The following is a 19139-nucleotide window of genomic DNA, read 5'->3' on the forward strand; positions in this document are numbered from 1 at the left end:
AGAGCTGCACAGAGTGCTGTCAAAGAATTTATTAGTCTCTGTTTACTCGTTACTGTTCTTTGTATGGCACAATTATATTGATTTATAAAAAGGAGATAGTTCCCAGATTGTCAGAGTCATTTGTATTTATTGATTGATTCTTACTAAATGCTTGTATATAAGCACTTTTCTTGGTGATGAGGGTATTGCAGAGATCAAAAAGGATAAAAATCCTGCCCATATGAAACTTACCCTTGGGTGCAGAGGAAAAGGTCTTCCTCTTGACTGGTTATAACACCAAATAAATTAACATTTTTTCTCATTTTTAAAATAATTTATAATTCCAGAAAAAAAAATTGCTTTAATTTTTTGATGTAATAACTGTATCTTTTCTTCCAACTATACCAGAATTAAATCATGTGTAAGTTTTGAATCTTTTTGCAGAGTAATTGTCAAAAAACTAGGTATTTTTTCATTTTTAATAAATTTGCAATAGTATTAATAAACTACTGTTTTAGTAAGTTAAATAATATTTACATACTGATATATTGATTTCAGGAAAACAGAAAGATAATAAAAATTCTGAGTTCAAATACAGTTTCATGTAAAAATGCTTCACTAGCTAAAATAATAATGAATATTTTTCTTTTAACTACTTGAAAATATGAATATAATAATACTTTACCCAATGCTTAGATTTCAACTTTTGGACTTGATCAAAACCACCATGTGAATGACTTGATATATTGTGCTCCTTTGGCAGTAAAAGGCCTTCAAAGTACCAATAACATTAATTTAATAATTATAATATTTTCAAGTTTTTGTTTCCATACTCATTAATTTTTTTAGTTTATGTACACTTCCTTAACATTATTTTTAATAAAAAGTTTTGCATTCTATCAACTTGTTTCATTTATAAAATAATTGAAATTTTTCTTAAACTAATTCATCATGAAATGTTACATAGAACTGGATCAAGAAACATTACAATATCTTAGATTTTTATATTGCCTACATTTACCCTTTCCTGTACAAAATGGAGATGGCTATTTTGGTTTGAAATTAAAAGCTTTTGAAATAAACATGCCTTTTTTAAAAGTCACGTTTTAAAACTTACACTTTTATAAGTTTTAAGGACTATAACGAGACATCTTTATATTCCTTAGGTGTGGGCTGAGTGAATTTCTGAGCACTTTGCTGGAAACCGTACTCAGGAAGGTACATGGCAAGCAGATGCTAGCAGGTCAATATTGGAGGATCATCAATGCAGGAAATCCAGATATCAGGCAGGACAAAGACAAGGTGCTGCTCCTCAGAACAAATGTGCTAGCGACCAAAAAGACAACATTCTTTGAGTTCATTTTCCAGGTATATAAATGGATTTGTAAATAGTCTATCCACTTCTATCCACCCACTGCCCCTTTATTTTTAATCAATAATGCAAATTTCACCATGGCTAAAACTTAATTTGTGTCTCTGAGCAAAGAGTTAAGTTTCACACAGAACTCAAACCTTAGGTTGATCGCATTAGTACCATTTTAACCAATCGAATCACTAGTCAAAGTTGTAACAAGAAAAATAAAGAAGCTAATTTTTAAAACTGTAAAACACTCACTGTGCTTTGTTTTAATTTCATTTGCTGTTTCAGGAGCAAGACTTAATCTTATTCAATTAGGTAACCAATGTGTACTGATATTCTGTTGATATGATACATTGAGAAATATTTTACTGTATCTCTAATTTTGGACTTTGGGTGTGGAGGCAAAGCAATGTGGGAAACTCAGAGATGAGTCAGAAGACTCCTCTCACCATGGAAATTAAAGTTTGGCTGAAGAAGTAAAATACCTAAATGATTACAAAACAAAGTATAAATATTATGCATATTTATTAAACACAGTAATGATAGTGACTTTTAAATAAATGGTAGCTTAATCAGCATTATAATTTATTGATGTTTTAATACTTTATTCATGAAGCATAAATAGTTATTTTAATAACTGAGTTGGATTTAGATGTAACACCGTTATTTTAAAATACTTTTTGGGGACTTCACTGGTAGTCTAAGACTCTGTATACCTAATATAGGGGGCCTGGGTTCTATCCCTGGTCAGGGAACTAGATGACACATGCCTCAACTAGGACCTGGCAGAGCCAAACAAAATATTTTAACAATAAAATAAAATACTTTCTGAATGTCCTCAGTCTTATTTTCTTTTTTTTAACAAATACTGTTATGTCAAATAACTTTAAGGATTCTAATGTTAATTCTATTCAGTTCTATTGGTTCTGTTGTTCAGTTGTTCAGTCATGTCTGACTCTTTGTGACCCCATGGACTACAGCACGCCACGCCTCCCTGTCCATCACCATCTCCCAGAATTGACTCAAACTCATGTCCATTGAGTCTGTGATGCCACCGAAACATCTCATCCTCTGTCGTCCCCTTCTCCTTCTGGCTTCTATCTTTCCAGCATCAGGGTCTTTTCAAATGAGTCAGCTCTTCGCGTCAGGTGGCCAAAGTATTGGAGTTTCAGCTTCATAATCAGTCCTTCCAGTGAATATTCAGGAGTGATTTCCTTTAGGACTGACTGGTTGGATCTCCCTGCTGTCCAAGATACCCTCAAAAGTCTTCTCCAGCACCACAGTTCAAAAGCATCAATTCTTTGGCGCTCAGCCTTCTTTATGGCCCAATTCTCACATCCATAATGACCACTGGAAAAACCATACTTTGACTAGATAGACCTTTGTCAGCAAAGTAATGTCTCTTCTTTTTAATATGCTGTCTAGGTTATTCATAACTTTTCTTCCAAGGAGCCAGCACCTTTTAATTTCACAGCTGCAGTCACCATCCACAGTGATTTTGGAGCCCAAGAAAATAAAGTCTGATACTGCTTCCACTGTTTCCCCATCTACTCCCCATGAAGTGATGAGACTAGATATCATGATCTTTGTTTTTTGAATGCTAGGTTTTAAGCCAGCTTTTTCACTCCCCTCTTTCACCTTCATCAATTGGCTCTTTACTTTAGTTCCTCTCCACTTTCTGCCATAAGGTTGGTTTCATCTGCATATCTGAGGTTATTGACATTTCTCCCAGCAATCTTGATTCCAGCTCGTGCTTCCTCCAGCCCAGCATTTCCCATGATGTACTCTGCATATAAGTTAAATAAGCAGGGTGACAATATATAGCCTTGACATACTCCTTTCCCAATTTTGAACTTTCAGTTATTCCATGTCCAGTTCCCAACAGATAGACTGTAACCCACCAGCCTCCTCTGTCCACAGAATTTTCCAAGCAAGAATACTGGAGTAGGTTGCCATGACCTCTTGCAGGGGATCTTCCCAACTTGGTGATTGAACCCAGGTCTGTCTCCTGCACTGGCAGGCAGGTTCTTTACCATCAGCACCACCTGGGAAACATTCAGGGTTGATTTCCTTTAGGACTGACTGGTTTGATTTCCTTGCTGCCCAAGGGACTCTCGAAAGTCTTCTCCAGAACCACAGTTCAAAAGCATCAGTTCTTCGGTGCTCAGCCTTCATTATGGTCCAACTGTCACATCCATACATGACTACCGGAAAAACCAAAGCTTTCCCTATACGGACCTTTGTTGACAAACTGATATCTCTGTTTTTTTTAATATGTTGCCTAGGTTTGTCATAGCTTTTCTTTCAAGGAGCAAGCATTGGATACTAAGTCCAATTTAGACTATATGCTTTAAAGTATGCACAGTTTACTAAAACAAAAGCCTCTGATTTAAACTCCTTAACATTAAGCCATCAACAAGAAAAAGGCAGCCACAAAGTTCATATTCAGTCACTGCCCATGATCCTGTTAGCAATGTCATCAGTGACTCTCCAGTCCATCTGGACTTAGATCACAGTAGGAACAGTCAAAAGTGATCTGTAAGAGGCCTTGGCATTCTAATGATGGATGGGTGGAAATATTTCTCTGGGGCAGGGGATATAATTTACAACATAATTAGTTTAAGTATAGGTTATTTTCCCTAATTTTTGAAGTACAACTTTTTGTTTCATTTGACTTTTTCCCTCTTCTGAACACTATCCCCTCTTGACTTCCCAACTTCATCTCTCCTGGTCCTATTCCCACCATTGGATGACTTTTTCAACTAAAAGCTTTCCCAGGGATGCACACTTGACCATCTTCTCCCCAGAGCCCCATGGGCTGTCTCCAGCAGATCTCACTCATTACCTTATTTAATGACTCTGAAACCTTAACAAGACAGCTGCTGTGTCCCATAGACGGAAAATCACAGTTTTGAGTAATCTGATGAATACAACTGAGTCTTCTCTCTTGGGTTCTGCCCTCATTTTCTCAACTGCTCAATGACCTTTCACCTAAATAGTCCAGACAAATTTGCAATGCTTCGAAGTCAACTGGTCTAAAATCACTGAAACAAGGCTTTCCTAATGTCTTGTCCACTTTAACATTCATCATTCACCTCAATGGGAAGCAGCCTTGGGGTCACTGTGCCATTTTTGCTCTCTATGCTCACAGCTGGTTCATCACAGTGGTTCTTATCATGCCTCTACAACTTTTCCAAGTGTGTCCTTTCTCTATACTCCTTTTTGGTTGGGCAGTCCATTACTGACATTTTCACGACTATGGTATGTTCAAGTATATCATTTCTGGCCACCTAGGCACAACAATTGTCAATGAAATTACTGAAAGTTCAAGAAAGGAATTCACTTTGCTTTTCCAAGTTTTTATACACCAGTTGCTTTAATTTAAACTAAAAGACATCACTGTTGTCTCTAAAAGCAAGTAACATCTAGATGTGAGAGCTGGAACAGGAAGTCCAAGTTCTATTAATATAGATTGCTTTTAGACATTGCCTCTGTGGATAGAACTGAAAAATCTAGGTTACAGAAAAAGTTGACTGACATTATAAATTCCAAATCTGAATATTAACCTTTTCTTACTTTGAGTATTTCTGCTTTTGCCCCCTTTATCTAGCATTTAATTGTCCATTGGACAGTAAAAGGCAAGGTATTTCCAGGTCTGATACCATCATAGATCTTAAAATGTCAAAAGTAATATTGTTAATGGAGACTGTTAACTGGCTCTGGTTATGAAATAATTATGATTCACAAGAAATCAAAACTTTTTTTCAAACCAGCGTCATATATTACTAGTCTGTTCAAAGGTGAAAGTTCAGACAGCTCATACTCCATCTGCTGCGATAGTAAGATCTTAGTAGTTTATTGCACTTCTTAATCAAGGTATAATTCTACTCACTATGGATAATTTTGTAAACTCAGTATATCTAAAGAGCAGATGTAACTATTTCAAATATTCATTCTTCTCATTATGTTCTATTTCATTTGAGATTATTTCATCTTCTAATAATAGCAAATTCCATTTAGAACTTGCTCTAATCAATGTGCAAAATAGTACTTCTGTTTTGAGATAGTCATTTAGATATGAATGTGGTAAAATTAATAAAAACCTGAAAAATCTGACTTCTAAGTGAGGTCTTTTGACTATATTTCAATTTAAAAGCAGACCCCAAGAAATAAGTGCCTGAAGTTACTGAGTGTATTTGTCAACAAAAAATGCTTTATATTTTATATTCATCAAAAACAGGACATGCTAAGTCAATTCAGTCAAATCCAACTCTTTGGGACACTATGGACAGTAGCCCACCAGGCTCCTCTGTCCATGCGATTCTCCAGGCAAGAATACTGAGTGGGTTGCCATTTCCTGCTCAAGGGGATCTTCCCAGGGATTGAAGCAATGTCTCTTATGTCTCCTGCATTGGCAGGTAGGTTATTTACCACTAGTGCCACCTGGGAAGCCCAAAAACAGGACACTGGATATTAATACAGTTCTACAAATGCATGTTGAATAATTAGTATTTTCTCTTCCTCACAACTTATTAACTTCTAACAAGGCACTGCTAAGCATGATGATTTTGGTATGTTAATATTCTTCACTGAATCAACACAGGTCAAAGAATATAACCAGCACATGACATACCAAAACACTCAAATAAGCAAAATTAATACATTTTTGAAAGTAGACATGTCTTTTTTATGTTCTTTCTAAAAAATTAAATTAGTTCTAAATTAAGGAGAATACTGGTCCCATCACTTCATGACAAATAGATGGGGAAACAGTGGAAACAGTGACACACTTTATTTTGGGGGGTTCCAAAATCACTGCAGATGGTGACTGCAGCCATGAAATTAAAAGATGCTTGCTCCTTGGAAGGAAAGTTATGACCAACCTAGACAGCTTATTAAAAAGCAAAGACATTACTTTGCCAACAAAGTCCATCTAGTCAAAGCTATGGTTTTTCCAGTAGTCATGTATGGATGTGAGAGCCGGACTATAAAGAAAGCTGAGCACCAAAGAATTGAAGCTTTTGAGCTGTGGTGTTGGAGAAGACTCTTGAGAGTCCCTTGGACTGCAAGGAGATCCAACCAGTCCATTCTAAATGAGATCAGTCCTGGGTGTTCATTGGAAGGACTGATGTTGAAGCTGAACCTCCAATACTTTGGCCACTCATTTGAAACGACCCTTATGCTGGGAAAGATTGAAGGCAGGAGGAGAAGGGGACAACAGAGGATGAGATGGTTGGATGGCATCAATGACTCAACAGACATGAGTTTGAGTAAACTCCGGAGTTGGTGATGGACTGGGAAGCCTGCCATGCTGCCAACCAGGAGGTCACAAAGAATCGGACATGACTGAGTGACTGAACTGAACTGAAGGAGAACACCAAATTTTCCTCCCCTCCCTCTATTAATGCTAAAATAATATAGAATATTGTATTAAAGATCCAAGTACTTTTATACAACAACTCACCCTATCTCAAGCCCTTCATTCTCTTGACTTTGTGGCATACACTTCTCTACTCATTTTATATGCCAGAAGCTGACAGGACTGAATTTTGCTTGGATACCACCACAACAACTCTAGAGCAGTTATTTAAAAGGAACATGGATTAAAGCCTCTCTGTTCTACCTGTGATGTAGGCTATGTGAGGGATCAATGAAGGGATAGCATGGACCTTGGGGCTGCATATTTAGGGATGGAACACTTTTTAACTGAATGAAAGACTCTCTAAATTCTGTAGTGCTTTGCTTCCCTGGTAGCTCAGCTGGTAAAGAATCTGCCTGCAATGAAGGAGACCCCGATTCGATTCCCAGGCTGCAAAAATCTACTAGAGAAGGGATTGGCTACCCACTCCAGCATTTGTGGGCTTCCCTGGTGAGTCAGAAGGTAAAGAATCCACCTGCAGTGCGGGAGACCTGGGTTCAATCCCTGGGTTGGGAAGATTCCCTGGAGGAGAGCATGGCAACCCACTCCAGTATTCCGGCCTGGATAGTTCCACGGTCTGTATAGTCCATGGGGTCCCGAAGATTTGGACATGACTGAGTGACTTTCACTTTAGTTTGCTCGGTCTTTTTGATTCTACACATATATGGTGTCATACAGTAGTTGCCTTTTTCTGTGTGACTTATTAATATTTTACTGGGCACAATGTCCTCCAAGTTCCTCTGTGTTGTTTCATTCTCTTTTAGGGCTGAGTATTCTATTGCATGTATATACCACATCTTCTTTATCCACCCACCTGTTAATGGAAATTAGGTTGTTTCTACACCTTGACAGGTGCCTGTATCTTTACAACTTAGTGTATTTGTTTTATTCAGATATATACTTGAGAGTGGGATTGACAGATCATATGGTAATTATATTTTTCATTTTTTGAGAAACCTTCATACTGTTTTCCATAGCAGATGCACCAATACCACCGTGTATAGGAGTTCCGTATTCTCCGCATCTACAGAGCCAACATGTGTAGGGTTTTTTGATAACAGCCATGTTGACAGATGTGAGCTGATAGCTCACTGTGGTTTTCATTTGCATTCCTCTGATGATTAGTGATGTTGAGAATCTTTTCATTTGCCTGTTGACCATCTGCATTCCTCCTTGGAAAAGGATCTATTCAGTTCTTCTGCCCATTTTTAAATAAACTGTGAGTTTCTTTTTTTAATGTTGAGTTGTGTGAGCTATCTGTATATGTTGCATATTAATCCCTTATCAGTCATACCATTTACAAACAGCTTCTCCCATTCAGTAGGTTGTCTTTTCATTTTGTTGATGGTGTCCTTCATTTTTAAAAGTTATACAGCTAAGTTAGTAGGCAATCTGTTTCTGTGGAACTCAATACTTTTAATTTCCCTTTCTGTCCTGTAAACTCAATCCAGTCACACAGTGAGCTCACAGAAAAGACCAGTGCAGCCCCCACTTCAGCTGCAGAATTAGGTCTGACTAACCCTCTATTGATAACCACACAAGGAGCAAGCCTCAGAACCAACACTATTATTTGATTCCTGACTTCCCTGGTGGCTCAGATGGTAAAAGCATCTGCCTACAATGCAGGAGACCTGGGTTCAATCCCTGGGTTGGGAAGATCCCCTGGAGAAGGCAATGGCAACCCACTCCAGTACTTTTGCCTCGAAAATCCCATGGACGGAGGAGCCTGGCAGGCTACAGTCCATGGGGTTGCAAAGAGTCGGACACAACTAAGCGACTTCACTTAACACTTAAGGTTTTAGTTATTGTTGAAATTCTCCTGATTTTTGGGTATCAGTAAAATATTTTAGCTATACTGTTTTATTCCTCATTTTGCTGTCTGTATATCATTTGAATCAATGTGAAGCCACTGATTTAATTTTTGTTTAAATATAAACACATTTTCAACCACTTGCTCCCACAAGCCAGCACCCACTTTAGGCTCAGAATCAACATGCTTCACTAAAGGTATGCTTCACTAAAGGCCAGTGAATGCTTTATTTCAGTCGGAAATTATTTTACATATTTGAGGCAGGGCTATCTCTAAATTGCAGAAGCACAATTAAAAGTTCTTAAACTGAAGCTTACTTTTGGATGTCTAAATAACTTTTGCGGTATGAGTGCTTTTCTTTCTTCTTTGAACAAAGTGGTGGAACATCTTCTTCCAGTGTAAAACAACTTGCTGGCTTATTAAGACTGCATTTTACTCATTAAAATATGCTATCCAGGAAGCTCAGAACTAAGTACAATTATGAATATAATGAGCTTAATCTGTATACCACCTAGGCAGCCAAACTGAATAGCAGGAAGCACCTGCCTCATGTACTTTGTATAAGTTAAAAAACAGACTAAATTAAGTACATTTTTTAAAAACAAAAATGTATTTCATTCATACTATACTTGCAAATAAACAAATAACGAATGTCACTGTTTGCTACTTAATATACTCTGTGCTTTTTATACACTGTAAGAGATGCGGTCCAGCCTCATGGGATTAAAGCCTCATGGTAAAGGCTGTTGTTAATCAATGAACCCAGGACTGCATAGAAGGTTACATCTGCGGAAAGTGCTCTGAAGATCTGAATGAGTCTTGCAGTGGGTGCCCTTGCAGGCAGATGTAACTGACATGCAAAGGTTCATGGCGAGTCGGAGGCTCCCAGGGACTGAAAGGTCACTGTGGTTGGACCACAGAGAAGGAGGCTGGACTACACAGAGTGCTTCATGCTGCACTACCAAAGAGGACGCATTACATTTGTGAAAATATATGTCCATTTCTGACAATATTGTAGATTATAGGAGCAAAATGCTCATCTGCGTAATGCCTCGGAACATCCCTGTAAACCCTGGGTCCTGAGCACAGGCTCCTCCACTCAGGCTGCGCTGCATCCACACCTTCCTGTCTACTCCTGATCAGGCTCCTGGAAGTCTCCGCTCTCTCCTGCATCATTGGTTTTCCTCTCTCTCCACTTTTCTCCATCTACAAACATGCCACCTGAATTTTCACCACCTGAGTAATACCCTCTTTCATCCCCACTTCCCTCTCTAGCTAATGGCCCCATGTTATGCTCTGTTAAAAGAATCTTTCTTCTTCTCTCCTGCACTCCCAGCAATCAGCCGTGCACACCCCTCTGGCTCAGACACGAAGGTCAGATCACACCCTCTGCTCCACAGTCTCAGCTGCTTGCTCACTTGTCAATGCACCACTGCCCTCGATTCCAGGACACCTGTCTCCTGGGCTTCCTTCTAACACGGGGCCTCCTCACTTTCAATCCTGTACCCTGTGCCTTAAAGGCAGCTCCAGAAGCTGGCCGCTCCTCTCCACCTCCACGGCTCACTCCAGTAAAGGCACCGCTGCCATCTGGGCACTATGAGAGGCCCCCAGCAGACCTTCTCACTGTGTCTTTGCTCGATCCCAGCAGATCTCAACCCACCAAGCAGGTAAAATCCCTTTAAAACAGACCAGATGACACCATTTCTGTTTTCAAAACCTGCCCAAAGCTCCCTGTCCCCCTAGGAGATGATGCCCACCTCCATCCAGTGCCTCCGCAGCCTGGCCCTGCCCTGGCTCTGAGCCCACCTTCTCCTGAAGCTCACTCCACTCCAGCTGTGCTCTCTGTGTTTCCTGGTCCTAAAGCGCGTTGGGGCTGTTGCTCTAATGTTGCTCTGCCTCGGGTGTCCTCCCACACAACTTCCCTGCTCAGTCCCTCACTCCCTTCAAGTCTCTCTTCTCAGCGAGGCCCTCCCTCTCTCAGTATAGTTTTCAAAGCATAATTCCTGCTGTGGCTAACACTCTCCCCACTCTGCTATTTTCTCCTCTGTGACATCTGTCCCATTGGACAAGGGCTGTGTGTTACCTACTCCCTCTAAGTACAGCCTCGACCCTACTAGAATACAAACTCTTTAAGGACAGAGGATTGTGTCTGTTTTGCTCATTTCTGAGCTTGGAACACATAAGATCATATCTGGAACACACTGGGCATTCAGTAACTATCTGCTGAACATGTAAATAGATGAAAGATTTCCTTGTGAGAGAAAAACTGCTGGCACAAACACACGGAGGAAACACCACCAGTGTGAACTGTTAGTGCTGAAAAGTTACTGTAAGTGGTGGTCATATAAAGTTCTGCTTCTTAACCTATGGGGAGTGAAAAATGTATTAATTTCATTATTCTATTTTATTTACATATAATATGTATTACATATGTATGTATTCCTTTATATATATGAAAATCCTGTATTATATATATGAAAATCCTATATTGTATAGATATGTGAAGTATTACACAATGTGAACGGTAAAGTGATCTTGGATACCTGTGGAGCACCTAGGAAAAAAAAAAAAATGCAAACTGTCCCTCAAAGACCACTTCCACAGCAAATGTCAGATAACTGACAGGAGAAAATGAGCGAAATTATACACTCACAGTGCACATTTACAAAATACACAAGCAGTAAAGCCACCATGAGCATAATTCATCAAAAACAACCAAATAAAAATCCAACCATAATTAGGCCACAAGAGGTTCAGAATATAGAACCAACTGGATGTTCATCACAAAACAAACACACCTAATATTAAGCAGGTGAGTTAATATTTATAACATACTTGGACCAGGGCTTAATACATAAGTACTATTCAAATATTTTTTACATAAACTTAAATACATGTTATCTTCACTAACTTACCAATCACCTGGACATTTTAAAATTTATTTTTAATTGGGGAAAAACTGCTTAAAAAACACATTGAAAAGCAAAACACACAAAACAATGAATGAAATAGGTGAAGGTAATAAGATGCCATCAGAAAAGAGAAATGTTAGGAAATATACACAAAAATAAGCAATGAAAATGATTTCTATTGTGTGTGTATATATATATATATATATAACTGTATACCTGGAATCTGTAAAGTTTATTTGATGTAAATTATATCTCAATAAAGGTGACTTTAAAGAAAGCTATAGAAAGGAAAAACTGCTATTGAAATAAAGATGCAGAGAACAGTGTAAACTCTAGGTTAATCATGATATGAAAAGTAGTGAATTAGAATGAAGTTAAAGATGCAACTCAGAATTCTTCGAAGAGACCAAAAGAAATGGAAATATAAAGAAAGGTTAGGAGACATGGAAAACAGGTACGTCCTGCCCAGCTCTAATATGACTTTCACAGAAGTTGGTACAAGGAAAGATGGGACATATTCAAAGTGAAAATGGATAAAAGTCTCATAAACAATGAAAGACATGATACCTCAAATGTAGGAAGGATCAAGTCCACAGCAAGTCAGACAGTTATAAAGAATTCCACATGTAGGCACACAATGCTAAAACTTTGACACAATAGGGCAAAGGGAAAAAAGTGTCAAAGAAAAAAATCCTATGAAGGAATAACTATTACAGAAGAAAGAAACAACAGAAATCTAAAGATAGTGGAGTAAAATCTTTTTTCAGAGAAAATAACAAAATCAAATACGACACTAAATTGTCATATAACAATGAGGGAATCATTATGAGTTTTTTAAAATATAAAACCCTAGAAAGTTTACCAGTAACAGAAACTCATTCGGAACTTCTAATGATAGAAAGAAGCAATGATTACTTAGTTTAAGAATTTCATTTCTTATTTTATTACATGATCCCTTATTCAAAACATCTTTTCATATTTTTCCTCACATCATCAAACAGAGCACATCAAGCATGAATGGTTTTACATGAAGACTACTAGTCACTGACATGGTTATTAACCAAAATATGACTAGTTCTTAAAAAAATCATCCCATAAACAAGTGGAAATAATATCCATGAGAGAATAAAATGTCCATTATTATTTATAATGAAGGCCTTTAAAAAAACGCAGAAAAAGAACATAGAAAGGCAAACACGTTTTCTTCCACATTACCTCAGTATCTTACTGCTTAAATAAATCATGGAATAGAGAGTCAGGAGAATTGCTGTAATATTTTTGAGGTAAATTCTTCTTCCATCTTCTTTTCTAGCACAAAAGTAATACTTCCAAGTGTAAAAACGTATGAAAAGTACCTGTACTTCTTGACTTGGTCCATTTTTCTCTATGCCCAATTTTTCAGAATCATGATCATATTCCTTTCAATGAACATTAAGAGTGCTTTTTAGTGGCTCCATGATATTCCACCAAGAAGACGAATTAAACCTGCCTGCCTCTGCCCCTCAGAAAACCTCTTTAGTTGCCGTGAATTATCTAAGAGTAGCAATCATTTTGGTGTCTAAAACATTTTGTGCTTAACGTTTATTTCTTCCAGTCAGATTCCTAGAAGTGGAATGACTTATTCTTTAGCTCGGAAACCAATACAGCTGTCCTGTCCAATGTAAAAGGAAATGATGCTTCCAAAGACTCTTCACTTAGTGGAAACATAGCCTCTTTGAATTATTACTAACTCCAGTGAGCAGAAGGTCATTTAATTCAGGGTCTAAAATGAAATGCCAAATAAAATGCTTGGATGACAATTTATATTTCTCAAAATCACTTATAGAGCTTCTTAAGGTACAGTCCAAGGCTCTAAGACTGAAACTTTACACAGAACCTTTTAAAATTGTGTTTATCTATGACAAACTATTCCTTTGGCACATCCTTGGGGATCTGGTTCAAATAGAGATCAAATGGACCTAGCATGGCAGCTTTTGAATTTTAACAAGAAAAAACTGCTAAACAATAGGAATATTATTTTTCAGAGGACACAATAACTCTATTTGAAGACAGCTCTTAAACTATTCTTATTTGACAATGCACCTCAAATATAGCAAACAGTAGGTATTTCAAATAGAACAAAATGTCAGAAAAGAAGGAAGTACTCAAAAAGGAGCCAGACCCTCTAATATCAGAAAGATCTCACCAGGCTGCTGATGACCACTGTGCCCTGACAAATTCCAGAATTGTATATATCAAATTATAAATAAGTATTTCTTTTACCCCTAACTTCTCTTTTTATCCTTCTCCTTAACTTCATTATTCATAGATTTGGGGATGATGAAATTGGTTACATAAAAAGCTGTCTGTTAAATTGTGCCTAATGTATTAGGAACACACTTGAGATCAGCCTCTCATCTCTTCATTTCCTTATGGCCATCAGCGGTGCTTTTCCTCATCTCACAGGCACATACATCCCTAGGCAGAGCCAGGAGAGCGACTTCCTAACGGCACAGAATCTAAAGTTACAACTTGGTAGATTCTGGAGTTCTCTAAAGTTGAACAATTAACGTGAACTCCTGGTTCTTCATGTTCTCTATCTGTAAACATGAACAATAACAGTGCTGAGCATCTAGGTTTGTGGTAAAATATTAAATGGGTTAGTATTTGTCTTAAGAGTATAAGACACATATACAAAGTACACCCTTCGTTTTAACTAGTAATACCAATATCTTTCCAATTATCCAATTGCATTATGGAACTAAATTATTTTGCTTCTTAATAAGATACATGTCACAAATTTATAAATAATTTCACGAATGCAACACAAGTTTAGATAAAACACTGCAGCTCTGCTATCAATTGAGTTTACTAAAATTATCCATCTTAGCCTAAGATTTCTCGATTTATACAATAGTGTATTTTGTCAAGATTGCAAAAATAAGAAGCAAATTATATATATATATATATATATATATATATATATATATAGTTCATATCAACCACACAAGAGCTTCCAAGAACTTCCAGATATACAAGCTGGGTTTGGAAAAGGCAAAGGAACCAGAGATCAAATGGACAACATTCACTGGATCACAGAGAAAGTAAGAAAATTTCAGGAAAAACACCTACTTCTGCTTCATTGACTATGCCAAAGCCTTTGACTGTGTGGATCACAACAAACTGTGGACAGTTCTTAAAGAGATGGGAATGCCAGACCAGCTGACCTGTCTCCTGAGAAACCTGTATGCAGGTCAAGAAGCAACAGTTAGAACCGACACAGAACAACAGACTGGTTCAAAATCAGGAAAGGAGTATGACAAGGCTGTATATTGTCACCTTGCTTATTTAACTTATATGCAGAGTACATCAGTGGAATGGTGGGCTGGATGAAGCACAAGCTGGAATCAACACGGAGGGGAGAAAAATCAGCTGCCTCAGATATGCAGATGACGCCACTCTAATGGCAACAAGTCAAAGAGGAACTAAACAGCCTGCTGATGAAGGTGATAGAAGAGAGGAAAAAGTTGGCTTAAAGCTCAACATTCAGAAAACTAAGATCATGGCATCTGGTCCCATCACTTCATGGCAAAAAAAGGGGAAAAAGTGGAAACAGTGACAAAATTTTCTTGGGCTCCAAAATCACTGCTGATGGTGACTGCAACCATGAAATTAAAAGACGTTTGCTCCTTGGAAGAAAAGTTATGACAAACTTAGCATATTAAAAAGCAGAGACATCACTTGCTAACAAACGTCCATAGAGCCAAAGCTATGATTTTTACAATAATCATGTATGGATGTGACAGTTGGACCATGAAGAAGGCTGAGCACTGAAGAATTGATGGCTTTGAACTGTGGTATTGAAGACTCTTGAGAGTCCCTTGGACTGCAAGGAGCTCAGACCAGTCCATTCTAAAGGAAATCACCCCTGAATGTTCTTTCGATGGATGTACTGGATGTACTCGATGTGCTGGATGGATACTGAAGCTCCAATATTTTCTTCACCTGATGTGAGGAAGTGACTCATTGGGAAAGACCCTGATGCTGGGAAAGATTGAAGGCAGGAGGAGAAGGGGATGACAGAGGATGAGAAGGTCAGATAGCATCACCGACTCAATGGACATGAATCTGAGTAAAACTCTGGGCGATAGAGAAGGAAAGGGGAGCCTGGCATGCTGCAGGCCATGGAGTCTCAAAGAGAGATTAAACAACAACAATCACAAGAAATTTTTATAGAGACAAATAATAAACAGATGAGGTCATTAACTCACGCTATTGAAAACGTATATCAAGCACCAAAATGAGGCCACTTCCAATATATGACAACAGCATTGACTAATATTTTATCTAAGCAATAATATTTTATCTAAGCAATAATATTTTATCTATTATTTTAAGCATTATTCTAAGTTTTACACGAATATTGCTTAGTCAATTTAATAAATATTTCAGAGCATTTTCTACTGGGCTAACCATGCCAAGGTTAGAAAAATAAGTAAAATGTAGTCCCTGACTTTTTGGTGCTTACCTACTGAAGGGGAGATGAAATAAATATACAAATAAACACAGCATAAAGCACTATAACATAGATTCCAAAAGACGGGATAAAAAAAATAAATAGAAGATTCAATTATTTATTTGTTCAATTAATATTTATAGAGCATTCACTATAACCTCAAGATATTTGAAGTTTTATAAGAGAGAAAAATGATACAAGTTGAGATATATATAACTACAATAAAAGTAATTGGGTTAAATTAAGTCAACATGAAGGCAAGTAGTGGGTACAAGGCAGATCAGCTTTTCTGTGTAGGGCCTTGAATGCCAGTCAAAGCAGAAGGTCATGGAAGCTACTCTGAAGGAAAATTAGGCAAGCAATCTGAATCTTTAATAAGTCTAGCCTAGCAGAGATGTAGAATGGCTCAGGATAGGAAAAGAGATGATGTGGAACCAGTTATAATGGTATTTATTACAACAGCTCAGGCTAAACGTAATAAAAGATGGAGGGCAATAGCAGGGGGGAAAAACAAGTAACAACTCTGAAACCAGTCAAAGATGAAAATTCCATAGCAGAAAGCAAACAAGAAGCAAAAGGGAATGAGTAAGTGAAGATTTGCTTTGTAAGTTCAAAGCTGTTATCTATCACCCGTGTAAAAAAAGGAAGGAGAAATCAATTTCTATGGGGATATAGTGAGTTTTGTGTTGGGACTTTGGGCACTGAGGTGTCCAGTGGTACCTCCTGGCAGAGATACCCAGAAGCAGCTACATGGACACAGGAGATGTCAGTACCACATGTAGATATTCAGAAGACATTGCCCTAGGGGGAACTGGCTAAACTCAATTTATGGGCGTGAGTGAATATACCAAGAAGGAAGGCTATAGAGAGAGCAGTCATCTGAGGATGCAATCTGATCGCAAGAAAGAGAAAGGCAGGGTAACAGAGCAGACAAGGAATGGACGGCAAGTGCACAGTGGTGCAGAGGAGAAAGCGTGTGCGTGCAGAGCAGGAGGCCAAGAGTGCAGACGCGGAGGAGAAGAGGCAGAAGCAGCATTCAGGCAGCAGAGGGCTGTGGCAGTGGGAATGATCGGTTTTAATGGAGTGAAGCTGGCGAAAGCCAGATTTAAAGGGGTGGGTGAGTGTCATGGACATGCGCCTGTGATTGACAATAAGCAGCTAGTTACACATGAAGCAAGGTATGTCCCATTGCTTTCAGATATCAAGGTGAGAAAAATGAAAGACATCTTTATACTCAGAAGGCTGGATAATTTCTTTCGTGGAATAAACAATACTCTACTCATTCAACCATTATTACTGTAACAGATGACAGCTGTGAAATTCCAGGACAAAGAAGCATCTGCCACGTGCTTTGTTCCTTCTAAGTCAAATGTTTTATATACTGAAACATGTACTTATCAATCTTTTATAGAAACACTGTTGATTTATTTGAAATACATCTTTCCAAGGAGAGCTGACTTTCTTTAAGAATCTGAAAGAGAGAAAGTCTGGAAGATTAAATAAAGAACGGAAAGACCTTCTCGTCCTCGAATTTTCCATCTTTCAAAATTTTGTTTTGGCAAAATATTGTAACATTTCTTTGGGTCTATCAGTTGGGGATACGAAGACTGGCTTGTTTATTCTGGAATGGTAGATGATGAGAGCTGCAAGTAGTAAACAGACATTTTATGGGAAGAAAATGAAGTCCAAAAATATCTGAGGGTCCAAGGTCACAGAGCTAATGGAAGAAAGCCAGGACTAGAACTTGTTTTCTTCTCCCAAGAAAAGTTTCATGCTAGTTACACGAATTCTAAATTCTCCTCCTTAGTCTTCCCCACCAAAGCAAGCTGTTTCATTTCCCCAGTAGCGTATTCTTAGATCACCGCAGCTTGGGCAGAGGGTCAGGTAGAGGATAGAGGAGGGAGAAACACTGGAGTGCCTGCCCTGTGCCGTGCTGGGTGCTGCTGGTTGCGTATGTCTCAGTGTGTATGCGTCCCCTGCTCCCTCATCTCTCACTCGGGGAGGTGGGCACCAGCTTCCGATTTTACGTAAAACAATGGTGGCTTTAAAGGTGTGAACCAGTAAGCGGTTTGTGCGGAATTCCACTCACACTGCAGCGAGGATGTGCCGATGGAGAGGCTTCAGGGCCCAGGGAACCAGACCTGGGATTTGCATTCTTCCACCTCTAAAGTCTTTGTTCTGTTCTTAGCAAAGGAGGAGGAATGGGCCCCAGTTGCTAGAAGAAAAGCTACTCTATTCCTCAGAAAAATAGTAACTCAGTCACTCACTTTCTTTTCTACCGCCTTGGACCTCCAGCCAAAGATACAAATCATGTCACTAAACATTTAAATGACAAGCACCACAGTCATTCTGCAGTAATAAGCAGGTTGTTATTGTTCAGTCACTCAGTTGTGTCCAACTCGTTTGCAACCCCATGGACCGTAGCCCACCAGGCTCCTCCATCCACGTGGATTCTCCACGTAAGGTCACTGGAGTGGGTTGCCATTTCCTTCTCCAAATAAGCACGTAGATGGCAACAAAAATGGTGAAACTAGATTATTTTTTTTTCAAGGTTCTATCATAAGCTGTTTTTAATTGACTCTCTGCTACTCCCAAATGCACTTGGCTCGAAATACAATCATAGCCACACTTTTATTTTTTGAATTTTTATTTGAGTATAGTTTTCTTCACAATGTTGTGTTAGTTCCGTTAATTCCTGTTGTACAACAACGTGAATCAACTGTACATATACATATAACCCCTCTTTTATCATGCAGCCATAAAAAGGAATCAAATTGCGCTGCATTTGTAGAGACATGGATAGACTTAATGACTGTTAAACAGAGTGAAGTCAGAAAGGGAAGATCAAATACATATTAATTCATATATGTGGAATCTAGAAAGATGGTACAGATGAACCTATTTTCAAAGTGGAAATAGAGACAGAGATGTAGAGAACAAACATGTGGATGCCAAGGTGGGGTGGGAAGGCATTCAGAACAAATTGGGAGATTGGAATTGAAATACAGAAACTACTATGTATAACATGGGGCTTCCCAGGAGGCATAGTAGGTAAAGAATCCACCAAGGCAGGAGACGCAGGTTCGATTCCTGGGTCGGGAAGATCTCCTGGAGTAGGAAAGAGCAAACCGCTCCAGCACTCTTGCCTGGAAAAATCCCATGAG

General features: G+C 38.4%; 1 protein-coding gene across 1 annotated transcript in view; it reads right to left on the reverse strand.

Moving 5' to 3' along the window:
* The window catches only part of ADGRB3 (adhesion G protein-coupled receptor B3), an 881864-nt gene that overhangs the window by 648784 nt on the left and 213941 nt on the right, over positions 1–19139 (reverse strand). The window lies entirely within an intron of this gene.

This window comes from Budorcas taxicolor, chromosome 14 (assembly GCF_023091745.1).
Source record: "Budorcas taxicolor isolate Tak-1 chromosome 14, Takin1.1, whole genome shotgun sequence".
NCBI classification, from domain to species: Eukaryota; Metazoa; Chordata; class Mammalia; order Artiodactyla; family Bovidae; genus Budorcas; species Budorcas taxicolor.